This window comes from Rhinolophus ferrumequinum, chromosome 21, assembly GCF_004115265.2.
Source record: "Rhinolophus ferrumequinum isolate MPI-CBG mRhiFer1 chromosome 21, mRhiFer1_v1.p, whole genome shotgun sequence".
NCBI lineage: Eukaryota > Metazoa > Chordata > Mammalia > Chiroptera > Rhinolophidae > Rhinolophus > Rhinolophus ferrumequinum.
Window position 1 is genome coordinate 27,563,719 of NC_046304.1, and position 10,241 is coordinate 27,573,959.

Sequence of the window (10,241 nt, forward strand, 5' to 3'; positions counted from 1 at the left end):
AGTAAGTTACTGAACCTCTCTGTGCCTCAATTGCTTCATTAATAAAATGGAAATAATAATAGTACCCTCCTGATAAAGTTGTTTGAAGATTAAGTACATTGTCATTCATGAAGCTCTTAGAATAGCATCGGCCACGTAGTAAGCAGTAAGTTTTTGCTATCAGTACTTCGTTGAATCCTCACACAAAGCTCTGAAGTAGATACTCATCTGTGAGTCTCAAAGAAGCCAAATGATTGACAACATGGGTCCTCTTTGGGAGGAAGCAGCTTCTGAACCCACCAGCTCCACACCGTTTGGAAACTCCACAGCTGCTTCGTCAACAGCAGGAACAAAGGTGGATCTCCAGCCTGCCTCTAGGGCCCAGGCTGCTGGTGGCTTCAGGCCCAGCCAGAGGTCCCTCCCACCAACCCTTGCAGCACCCAGGCCTGGGAACCTCCTAGAGGCCTCATCCTGCACCAACACCCCGGGCCTCCCCCATAGTCTCTCCTCCTTGCGCAGGATGCTGGCTGCCCAGACTGGAGGGACTCTTTCGATTATAGGACAAACAAACTGCTACTCTGGCCCAGCCCTCTGCTGCCTGGCTGTTCCCTGCCCCCCTCAATCCGCAGTGCATAGTCGCTGTGTTCTCCTGCCAACTTGGCAGCTCCGTCTCTCGTCTCTGCTGTTACTATCAACACCTCTGAGGGAGAAGAGAGAGGAGTCAGCTCTGATCGCCTGGCGCACTGATCAGCAAATTCATGTCAGAGCCAGCCCTGGAATGTCTCCCAAGCTCCCAAGACTCCTGGTGGGGAAGGAAAATTGGGCCTGATCACAGCCGCCCTGATTGCAAACCAGTCTCCCAGCAGAGCAGCTGGGCCTGGGGGCAAAGCAGCAGACCTCCCAGAAGCAGGCAGCTCTGATAGAAAGGGTTGCAGGAGGATACTCAAAGCAGGTGAACAAAATTGGGCTGTGGGGTCTGTCTCATCCCAGCCCTTGCCACAGTCCAGGGCAGTGTTGGTGGCTTTGATTCCTGAGATGGTTGGTCAAGGGTGGGGCAGCCTGTGGCCAGGGTTGAAGAAACAGGTCTTTCTCTCTCCAGACTGTGAGCCCTGGAATGCCTGGGCTGCACCTTCTTTCTCCTGTCTTTCTTGGACTCTTCGTGTGCAGAGCTCTTGTCTGCCTTGTCAAATTGGATTGCGAACCCCTAAGCAACCACAATTTCCCCACTGAGTGGAAACTTCCCACAGATGGAAACCATCTTTTCCTTTTCCCAGCCCTCTCCCCCAGCCTCTTGGGCTCTGCCCATTTGCTCTATAAAGCAGCTGACACCCTTATCTGGCTCCTAGCAGGACTCCTGGGGCCCAGTTGAGAAGAAGAAAGAATCTCTTTCTTCAGGGACCCAGTGCCCATCCTTGAGCAAGGCCTGCCCATGGCACAGAGTCTGTCACCTACCCCTTGACAGGACCCAGGGTGGTCACTGTGCAACTTCTCCAGGTGGAACTGCCTTCCCAGCTTTCTCCCTGCTTGTCAAAGGAAGGCCTTTGGCATCAATACAGTGGTGGTCCAGGTGCTTCCTAATCCTTATACCACCCAGCTACCTGCTCTATGGATGTGGTTGTAAGCTCCCACTCTGGGTGGTGCCAGCCTGTTTTCTTCTCCAAGAGAGATACAGCCACCTTCCTGGCAAGAACCTCCCGGGTTCCCGAAAGGCCAACTGACTTTTCAGGGGCCAGGAAATAGGAAAAGAGAATTCCTTCAGGGGGCCAGGATGGAAATAAGCCACAAGAGGCTACACCATTCTGGGCTGCACCTGTGAGCATCGGCTGATGCCCTGTCAGCGTTTCCATGACAAACTCGTATTTCTGGATGCCTCTCTTCCAGCTTCAAGAGCGTGCCTTGTGGTGAGACCTGACACTGAAAATGCTTTCATAATTTTTTTCGCTAAAAAAGGTTGCATGCTCTAAAAACCCACCTGTTTCTTATATGTGTTTGCTTTTCATTCAGAGAGTTGTATGGGTATTATATTTGTACAGTATGCATGCAAGCATGTGACACACGGGAGCTCTGTGGTGGAGAGCTGTCATGGCAAATCCACAACCACCACACAGTACGGTAAGACATTTCTCCTCCCTTAAACATCTCTCACATCCATTTGCCTGTCCCAAAGCCTGAAATTCTCCCTTTAGAGATTTACTACTTTTGAGCTTGAATAATTATCAGTCCCTAAGAGTCTCCTGTAACAATAAACCACCCCCTAAAAGCTACCTTGTGATGAGGGGTTAGGAAAAGAACAATGAAGCATCAGGAAAGATAGCCAGAGGGTAAAAGAACCCTAAAAGAGGAGATGAGAGGTACCCAAGACAGATTACTTGTTTTACAAGTTTGCTAGGCCTACCTGTGGGAAGACACATGCGCGTGCGTGCGCGTGCGCACACACACACACAAACACACACACTGCTCCTTCTACACAGCAATTGTTCCCAAGTGGTGTTAGATTCACTTAGGATGCTTCCAAAAATGCAGACACCCAGGCCTTGCCCCAGACATGCTGAATCAGACTCTAGGACTGGAGCCGAGCCCAGGACTCTGCATTGTAAGGAAGCATCCAGGCGGTGCTGATGATCACTCAGGTTTAGAAACCACTGATGCAGAGGATGGAGCACCAGGAGAGGAAAAAGAACAGCTGAACTTGGGTGGCAGCATCACCACTTATTGGGGGACCCGGGCATTGCACTCTGTGAACCTGGGGGAACCATGCGACCTAGCTGCCAGGGCCTGTATGAGGCCGTGGTATGGAAATGACCATAGAAAAGCATCAGACAGTGCAAATGTCAGTTGTTGTCCCGTACACACACAGGGCATGTGGCATATGTGGGTACTATGTTCCTGTGCATCTAGATACTTGGATTTCCTACAGAAAGGGCAAGTCAGTCTGATCTTCGTCATTCTCCTTCACCTAACTAAGCTCGTGGCTGTCTTCACTTCCTGATGGACTGTCTCACTTTAGGACATGCCTTCTGCTCTCCTCTTCCAATAGCTTGGCATAGTCCCCAATAACTCAAAAAAGATTTTTCTGTCTAATGTGTTTATATACCATCTATGATCTCTCTAATGTTCATCCCTTCCGGGGAGTAAGAAGGAAGCGGGGTAGTCGCTCCTGTTTTAGGACAATGGGAAACCCAGGCAGGTGGATTCAGAGGACCATTTAAACGAAAATATGCACACAAACACAATTGCTCGAGCAGTGTCAGGGTTTCATGGACTATCCGACACCTTTCTATGGTCCCCCTAGAAGTCCAGGAACCCAGGTAAAGAACAGCTGCCCTCCCCATCTGGCTCTGGCAGCCCAAGCCCCCTGAGCTCCCAGAAGATCACTTTCAAGCACAGGAAGCATCCTTTCAGCTGTGCCTTTGCTGAATGACTGACCTGTCACTCCCTCATCCCCTCCCCCCACCAGCTTGGAGATGAACTCGCCTGATCTTCCCTCCCTCACCAAGAAAAAGGGTTAAAATCCAGTGACGCAGTGACACATCACCTGCATCAGAACAGAATCTTCTCAGACCAGACTGCACCTTCCCATTCCAGAGCCTGCAGCACAGCGTCTGAACTGCCGTAAGTTATCAGGACGATGGATGATCTTTATTGCAACAACAGAAAACACAGCTCAAACTGGCTTAAACAACAAAAAGAATCTATGGGTCCATGACAATAATAAAAAGTCTGAGGTCGGGTGGGCTTTCTGCAAGGTCTGATCCATCTGCTCTTTGTTGTTTCTTTTTGTCTCTCCACCCGCCTCCCTGGTGTCAACTTTATCCTAAGACTCTCAGTGTTAATTGCCAGCGGTACCCAAAGTTGTATGGCACCTTCATTTCCTCTCAGGAGAGAGAATGCAAGCTGCTTTTTTGAAAGAAAGAAGTTCCCGTGAAAGAAAGTGGAAGCCTCTTTCCAGAACCGATCAGTTCAGGTCTCCCCACGTTTCATTAGCCCACATTGGGAAACATCCCGTGCCAATCAGAGCCTGTGACACTGGAGTGCTGCATGGCTTGGGAATGCAGAACGTGGTACAGATGGCAGGTCTCAGACCCCCAAGTCCTGGTCCTGGGCTTAGCGCCCCCACCTCTGTGCAACTTCAACGGCTTTCAGGAAAGGAATCCAAGACTCAAAAGAATTGATTTTTGTAAATGCTCAGGCTCCAGTCTTGTCCCACACAGGCCCCTGGCAAAAGCCTGAGTCTTCTCAGGAAGGAAAGGGGTAATGGGTTTTCACTTTCTAGAAAGGAAAGGAAACACAATCTGCAGTCAGTCAGCTGACATGAATACAGGCCACATAAGGAGTTGGAGACCTGGGGTATTTATGCCTCCTTTTTCCTTTAGGCAGCCTATTTGGGTAGTTGTGAATGACTTGTTTATCCTCTCTGGCCTCTGTCAAAAAGAGTAAAATGGTTATCCCTTCCACTTTACAGCAATCCGGGGGAAGGTACCACAGTTTGGAAGGAAGCTGAGTCCTCAGAAGATTCAGGACTTGTGTTCTCCTGCTCGGAGGATAGAGACTGTGGCGTGTGGCGTGGTTTCTAGCCAGTCCTCCATTGCCCAAACCATCCAGAGGTCTTTTAGTGTAACCCCAATAAAAGTTTGGGTCCCATGAGGCCTTGGCTCACTTGGAGGCCATATAAAGAAACATGTTCAGCAACTGAAAGTCAAGGAATTCCAATTATTTATTTATATCTTTTGAAGAGATATAAACACTTAGCAAAGCTTTTCTAAAACCCCCTTTTCTCTTCCCCAATTGTCTCACATCCATAGCCACTCAAGGGCCTTTTACAAATCAAAGCTCCCATACTCTCTCAAAACCTAAATGTCTCCTCTCTTTCTGAGCTCTTTGTTATGGAGGGTAACTTAGCCTCTTATGTCTGGTCCTTTCCTTTATCTTCCAGTCTCTCTTCCCAATAATTCACCCCACTCTACAACCCAGAAGATCAGGATATCACAGTTATTAAGCCAGAAGTCTCCTTAGAATACTCACACTTTGATAAATCTTGTCCTCATCACATAAGCATCATTGGGGAGGACTTTCAGTTTCACATATGAGTATGATATTTATTACAGGAATTGACTCACTTGATTATGGAAGTAAGAAATCCCAGGATCTGCCATCTGCAAGCTGATGAATCAGGAAAACCAGTGGTATTCTTCCTTCCAAGTCCAAAGGCCTAAGAACCCAAGGAGTTACTGGTGTAAGTCTGGGGTCCAAAGGCCAGAGAACCAGGAGTTTCTATGGCCGAGGGAGAAGATGGAGGTCCCAGCTCAAGAAGAGAGAGAATTCACCCTTCCTCCACCTTTTGGTTCTATTTAGGCACTCAACAGATTGGATGATTGGTGCCATTCGCATTGGTTAGGACAATCTTCTTTACTCAGTCTACTGATTCAAATGCTAATTTCTTCCAGAAACATCCTCACAGACCCACCAGAAATAATGTTTTACCAGCTGTCTGGGCATTCGTTAGCCCAAACTGACACTTAAATTTAATCATCATGTACCCCATCTTGAAGTAGAACATCAGCTTTAGTTGTTTTTGCTGGTGCAGTCGGGGTCATGAACCATCCACCTTGAGAATATTGCCTTCTAATAGCTTCCATTCCTGGAGTTGTTATTCTGAACACGAGTGCAGGACATTCTCCACTGGCTCCCCCAGCTTCACTTTCCAGCCTTCTCAGCCCTGTTCTGAGATCCAGGAGGCTGACCTGTGTGGTCTATACCCAGAGGCTCCCTTTCTCTCTGGTTTCTGGTTGGGCTTGGCCACTGGGAGGCATTGATAAGAGATGGGAAGGAAGAGGAGTTCAGGGTGTTTATTCTGCTAGCTCCCTCCCTGCTGGGCTGATGGCTGGTTAAAGCTCCTATCCCAAGCCCTCTCCTAGCTGCAGCTGCCCTGGGATCTGGTCTCTACTCCCCACTTGCCCCTTGAGCCGAGAGGTGATAATTAGTCCCTATTGTTGCTGGTCCCTGGGATTCATTACTACCTTCCCTTGCCTCCTCACTCTTGTTGCTTACCTGACCCCTGGAAACAGCCCCTTCATCCAGCTCTTCTCACTCCCTGGAGTGACAGGACCCACACTGATTCAGGGCCCCCAAATTCCACAGCATTGTCATTTCACTGAGTCTCGCCTTAGTGTTGTAAAGTAGAGAGGGGAGGGAGGAAGAATTACATTCTTATTTATGGAGGTTGTCACGTGAACCTTTTGAAAATGATTCAAATGTCAAGGTCTAACTTGCATTTTTACAAGTTAGAAATAGCCACCATTTTTGGCCAAGTAAAGGGTTTAGACAGTGGCTGAAGAACAGTGTTTCTGAAAAGCTGAGTGAAAATGAATCCACAGCTTGTCACTATCGTGACCTAACTACGGGACTACAACAACAAGGCAGGAACCACTAAAATGCAGGGTGGGGCTTTGCTGCACGACCCAGCCCGTCTACCTGATCTTGACCACACAACCAAAAAAAGATAAACACCAAGCACATTCTACAGCAAGACTGAGTCAGTGATCAACATTTGAGGGATGCTGGAAAAGCCTCTCAACCTCAAAAATCCACACATGTACCCATTTCCATCCCAGGCCTAATTAAGATGCAACCATATCTGCCCATATCTGAAATTTCATCAGTAGAGAGGCGTAACTTTGCCTTTAGGCCAAATATAAATATGGTTTCCTGAAAAGAATAATTTCGTTACGTTTGATTAATATTTCCATTACGTGCAAGGCGCTGTGCTGTGCGCTGGTTAATGTTTTAACCCTGTCAGTTACCCTTGAGTATGAATACACTGGATATCAGAAGAAAGAAAAAACACAGAGAAGTAGGGAGAAATGTGCCCAAAAGGGAGGAAGCTGAAGACACACTTTGCCTTTATTCATTTTGGGCTCAGGGGAGAGGCTCTGGATTAGAGATATCAATAAGGGGTCTTGCAGCATATGGATGGTGTTTAAAGCCGTGGGACTGGATAAGGCCACCTCAGAAAGAAGCCTAGAAAGGAGAGGAGATGATAGGAGAGGAGGAGAGAGGGGAGGAGAGGGGAAGACAGGAAAGAGAAGAGAGGAGAGGCTGTTCAAGAACCAAGCCGTAGGGCATTCCAAACTTAGAGCCGGTGAAAAGGGAGATGGGAAAGGAACAGCTGGTGAAGTAGGAGGAAGATTGGTAGACGCTGGTGTCTGGAAGCAACTGAAGAAAGTGTTTCAAGAAGGGAACGATCAATTGACTTAAATTGTTGCTGATGGTTCAACAAAGAAGAACAGAGAATTGACCATTGAATTTGTCAGCATAGAAATCATTGGGAACTTTGATAAATGTGGTTTCATTGTCATGGCAGGTGCACAAGCCTGATGGGAATATGTGTGACAGAGAATAGGAGGTAAGGAAATAGAAAAAGTACAGACAATTTTTTAAAGTTTTGCTCTGAATGGTGAGCAGACAAAGGCTGAAGTCACTGGAGGGGAAGGTAGGGTCAAGAATTTTTTTTTTTTTTTAAAGATAAGAGTTATATCCCCACTAGTATGCTGATGGGAACGGTCCGATAGAGAAAGAAAATTTTATGATGTGGATGAGACAGCAGGTAATTGCTGGAGTGGTGCCTTTTAATAAGCATAAAAAAAGGGATCCAGTGCACAAGGGGCGGGCCTGGCCTGAGATAGACGCATGGATGGTCCATTCATCGTAAGAGGAGGGAAGGCAGAGTATGACAGCCTGAATACTGGAGGATGATATTTTTGGTGGTAGGAGGATAAGAATGTTTTGTTTTTTGTTTTTTTACGTCTATTTTCTCAGTAGGAAAAAAATTATATCATTGGCTAAAAGTGAGAGGCAGGGAGAGTTGTGCTAAGGCCTGTGACACAGTTATCACAAGGAGTAGGACAGTGACTTGCCTGGGGGAGAGACTGTAGGATTGCTGGGCAGCCAAGATGGTCCTCCGGAGGCCAAAGGTCATGAATTTAAAGGGAGTCCTCTCAGCACAGTCCTGTGTTTTTCTCCAGCCACATTCAGCAACTGGAGTGCAGTTGTACAATAGGTGAAAGTTAGATTTGACCAGTGTGGCGGTTTTGCTAGGCCCATAGGTTGCGAGGAATGAAGGTCAAGATGATTGTATTAGTCATCTATTGCTATTTAAAAAATTATCCCAACATTCAGTGGCTTCAAACAATAGACATTTATTATCTCATAGTTTCTGTAAGACAGAACTTATAATTTGGAAGCAGCTTGGCTGAGCAGTTCTGGCTTGGCATCTGTCATGGGGCTGCAGTTAAGATATTAGCTGGGCCGCAGTCATCTGAAAGCTTAACTGGCCCGGAGAATCTGCTTCCAAGATGGCGCACTCCATCACTGGCAAGACGGAGGTGGTTGTTGGCAAGCAGGCTCAGTGCCTCTCCACGTGAGCCTCTTCACAGGCTGCTTGCATGTCCTCACAACATGATATAGTCCCTCTCCCAGAGCTAGCAATCCAAGAGGGAGAACCAAGCAGAAGTTATCCTTTTATGATCTAAACTCCGGTCACATTGCATTACTTTTTCTATTGTATTCATTAGAAACAAGTCTCCAAGTCCACACACACTCACACACAGGCAGCTGATAGATAATAGCACAGATCTCATAGCGTTGTTAAAAGGACTAACTGAGCTAATACTTAGTTATTAGATAGTGCCTGTGTGGGCTGTCTGTGTGGGGTGTCTTCTGACACAAACCAATGCTCTGACAGAAACTGGGTGTCCCGTAATTCACTTCTGACACTGTCTAACCTGGAGTTAGCATCAGATCCCACGAACTAAAGGAGTCAGTCCCACACGACTGCCCCCACTTCAGATGACAGCTGTGAATGGGGTGCCCAGACTTCCCACTCTTCTGCCCAGACAACTGTAAATGTAGGGGGTTCCCACAACCCTCTCTCAGGTTCAGTAATTTGCTGGAATGACCCACAGAACTCAGGATAACACTGTACTTACATTTATGGGTTCATTATAAAGAATATGAATAAACAGCCAAATGAGGAGGTACACAGAGTGGGTCCAGACACAGGAGCTGCTGTCCCCATGGAGTTCAGGTATACCACCCTTCCTGCACATGGATGCTTTCACCAACCCAGGTCTTGCTGTTCAAGAGTTTTTATATTGAACAATCTCCAGCCCTCCCCTTTCTCCGGAAATTGAGGTATGTATGGGGCTGAAAGTTCCGATCCTCTAATCTCACCAATTCAATCTTTCTGGTGCCAGCCTCTCTCATGAGCTGTCTAGGAGCCCCACCCTGAGCGTAAATTCAGGAGTCCAAAAGGGCTCATTATGAGTAACAAAAGACACTACTCAGGAAATTCTGTGGGTTTTAGGAACTCTGTTCCAGAACCAGGGACAAAGGCCAAACATATGTTTTATTATATCACAGCCTGCTCCGTAGTAAGTGCTAGATAAGGTATTAATAATCCCTTGTTACAAATGAAGCCACTGAAAGTACAGACAGGTTAACTAACTTGCTTATGGGCACATAGGTAGAAGTTCCAAAGTTAGGGACTCAAACTCAGAATTGCGTTAAATGAAAGAGCCAATCTATTGAAGGAGCCACCTATCCAGAGGATATTGGGCAAACCCTCCCTGCTACATTCTTTTTTCTTCTTCAGATAGTCTGTGTTGGCTTCTTTTATTTACAAGCGAAAATGCTCTGACCGGAGTAACTACAACAAGGGGCAGAACCGCCTATGTGAGTGGTACAAGCTATAAGTGGCTGGAAAAAATATATATATTTTTAAGGACCGATGGCAAAATTCCTTTTTGTGAGAGAATTGTTTGAATCTAAAATATAGGCTTTCAGGTATAAGCTGGAAGTCGAGGGCAGAACAAAAGAAGAGCTGAGTTACTTTGCTTAAAAATCAAGTCAAATTTGGTTTTTCATTTGGCCTCCTAAGAGGAAAGTTTAGGTTGCCTCTGACTTGATTTTATTATGAGTTGTATGAACAAATAAGCATACTTGTAGTCAAAACGTTAATCATATTTCTAATTATTTCTTTAAGGTCAGAGGCTAAGAAATGGAATTATTTGGTCAAAGGAAATGGATATCTTTAAGACATTTTTTTTTACCTAGTACCAAACTGCCCTCCAGAAAGATCGAAATAGTTTACATTTCCACCAGCAGTGAATGAGAGTGCTAGTTTCACAGGCTGTTCATATATGTTTAAATCTTAGACAAAGAGGTGAAAATTGTGTTAGTGTGTATTTTGATGCTACCAGTAAGTT

General features: G+C 46.4%; 1 long non-coding RNA gene across 3 annotated transcripts; it reads left to right on the top strand.

The window, feature by feature from the left end:
* The first annotated feature begins 677 nt into the window (after positions 1–677).
* On the top strand, positions 678–6,559 carry LOC117013609 (uncharacterized). 3 transcript variants are annotated; one of them, XR_004421357.1, is made up of 5 exons: positions 678–931; positions 1,706–1,880; positions 1,984–2,091; positions 3,437–3,591; positions 4,442–4,658. It is a non-coding gene; the product is annotated as an uncharacterized LOC117013609 (long non-coding RNA). The 3 variants fall into 3 exon arrangements; XR_004421358.1 differs by lacking the exons at positions 678–931; positions 4,442–4,658 and adding an exon at positions 5,085–6,559 and having other exon boundaries at positions 1,436–1,880; XR_004421356.1 differs by lacking the exon at positions 678–931 and having other exon boundaries at positions 1,436–1,880.
* The last annotated feature ends 3,682 nt before the right edge of the window (positions 6,560–10,241 follow it).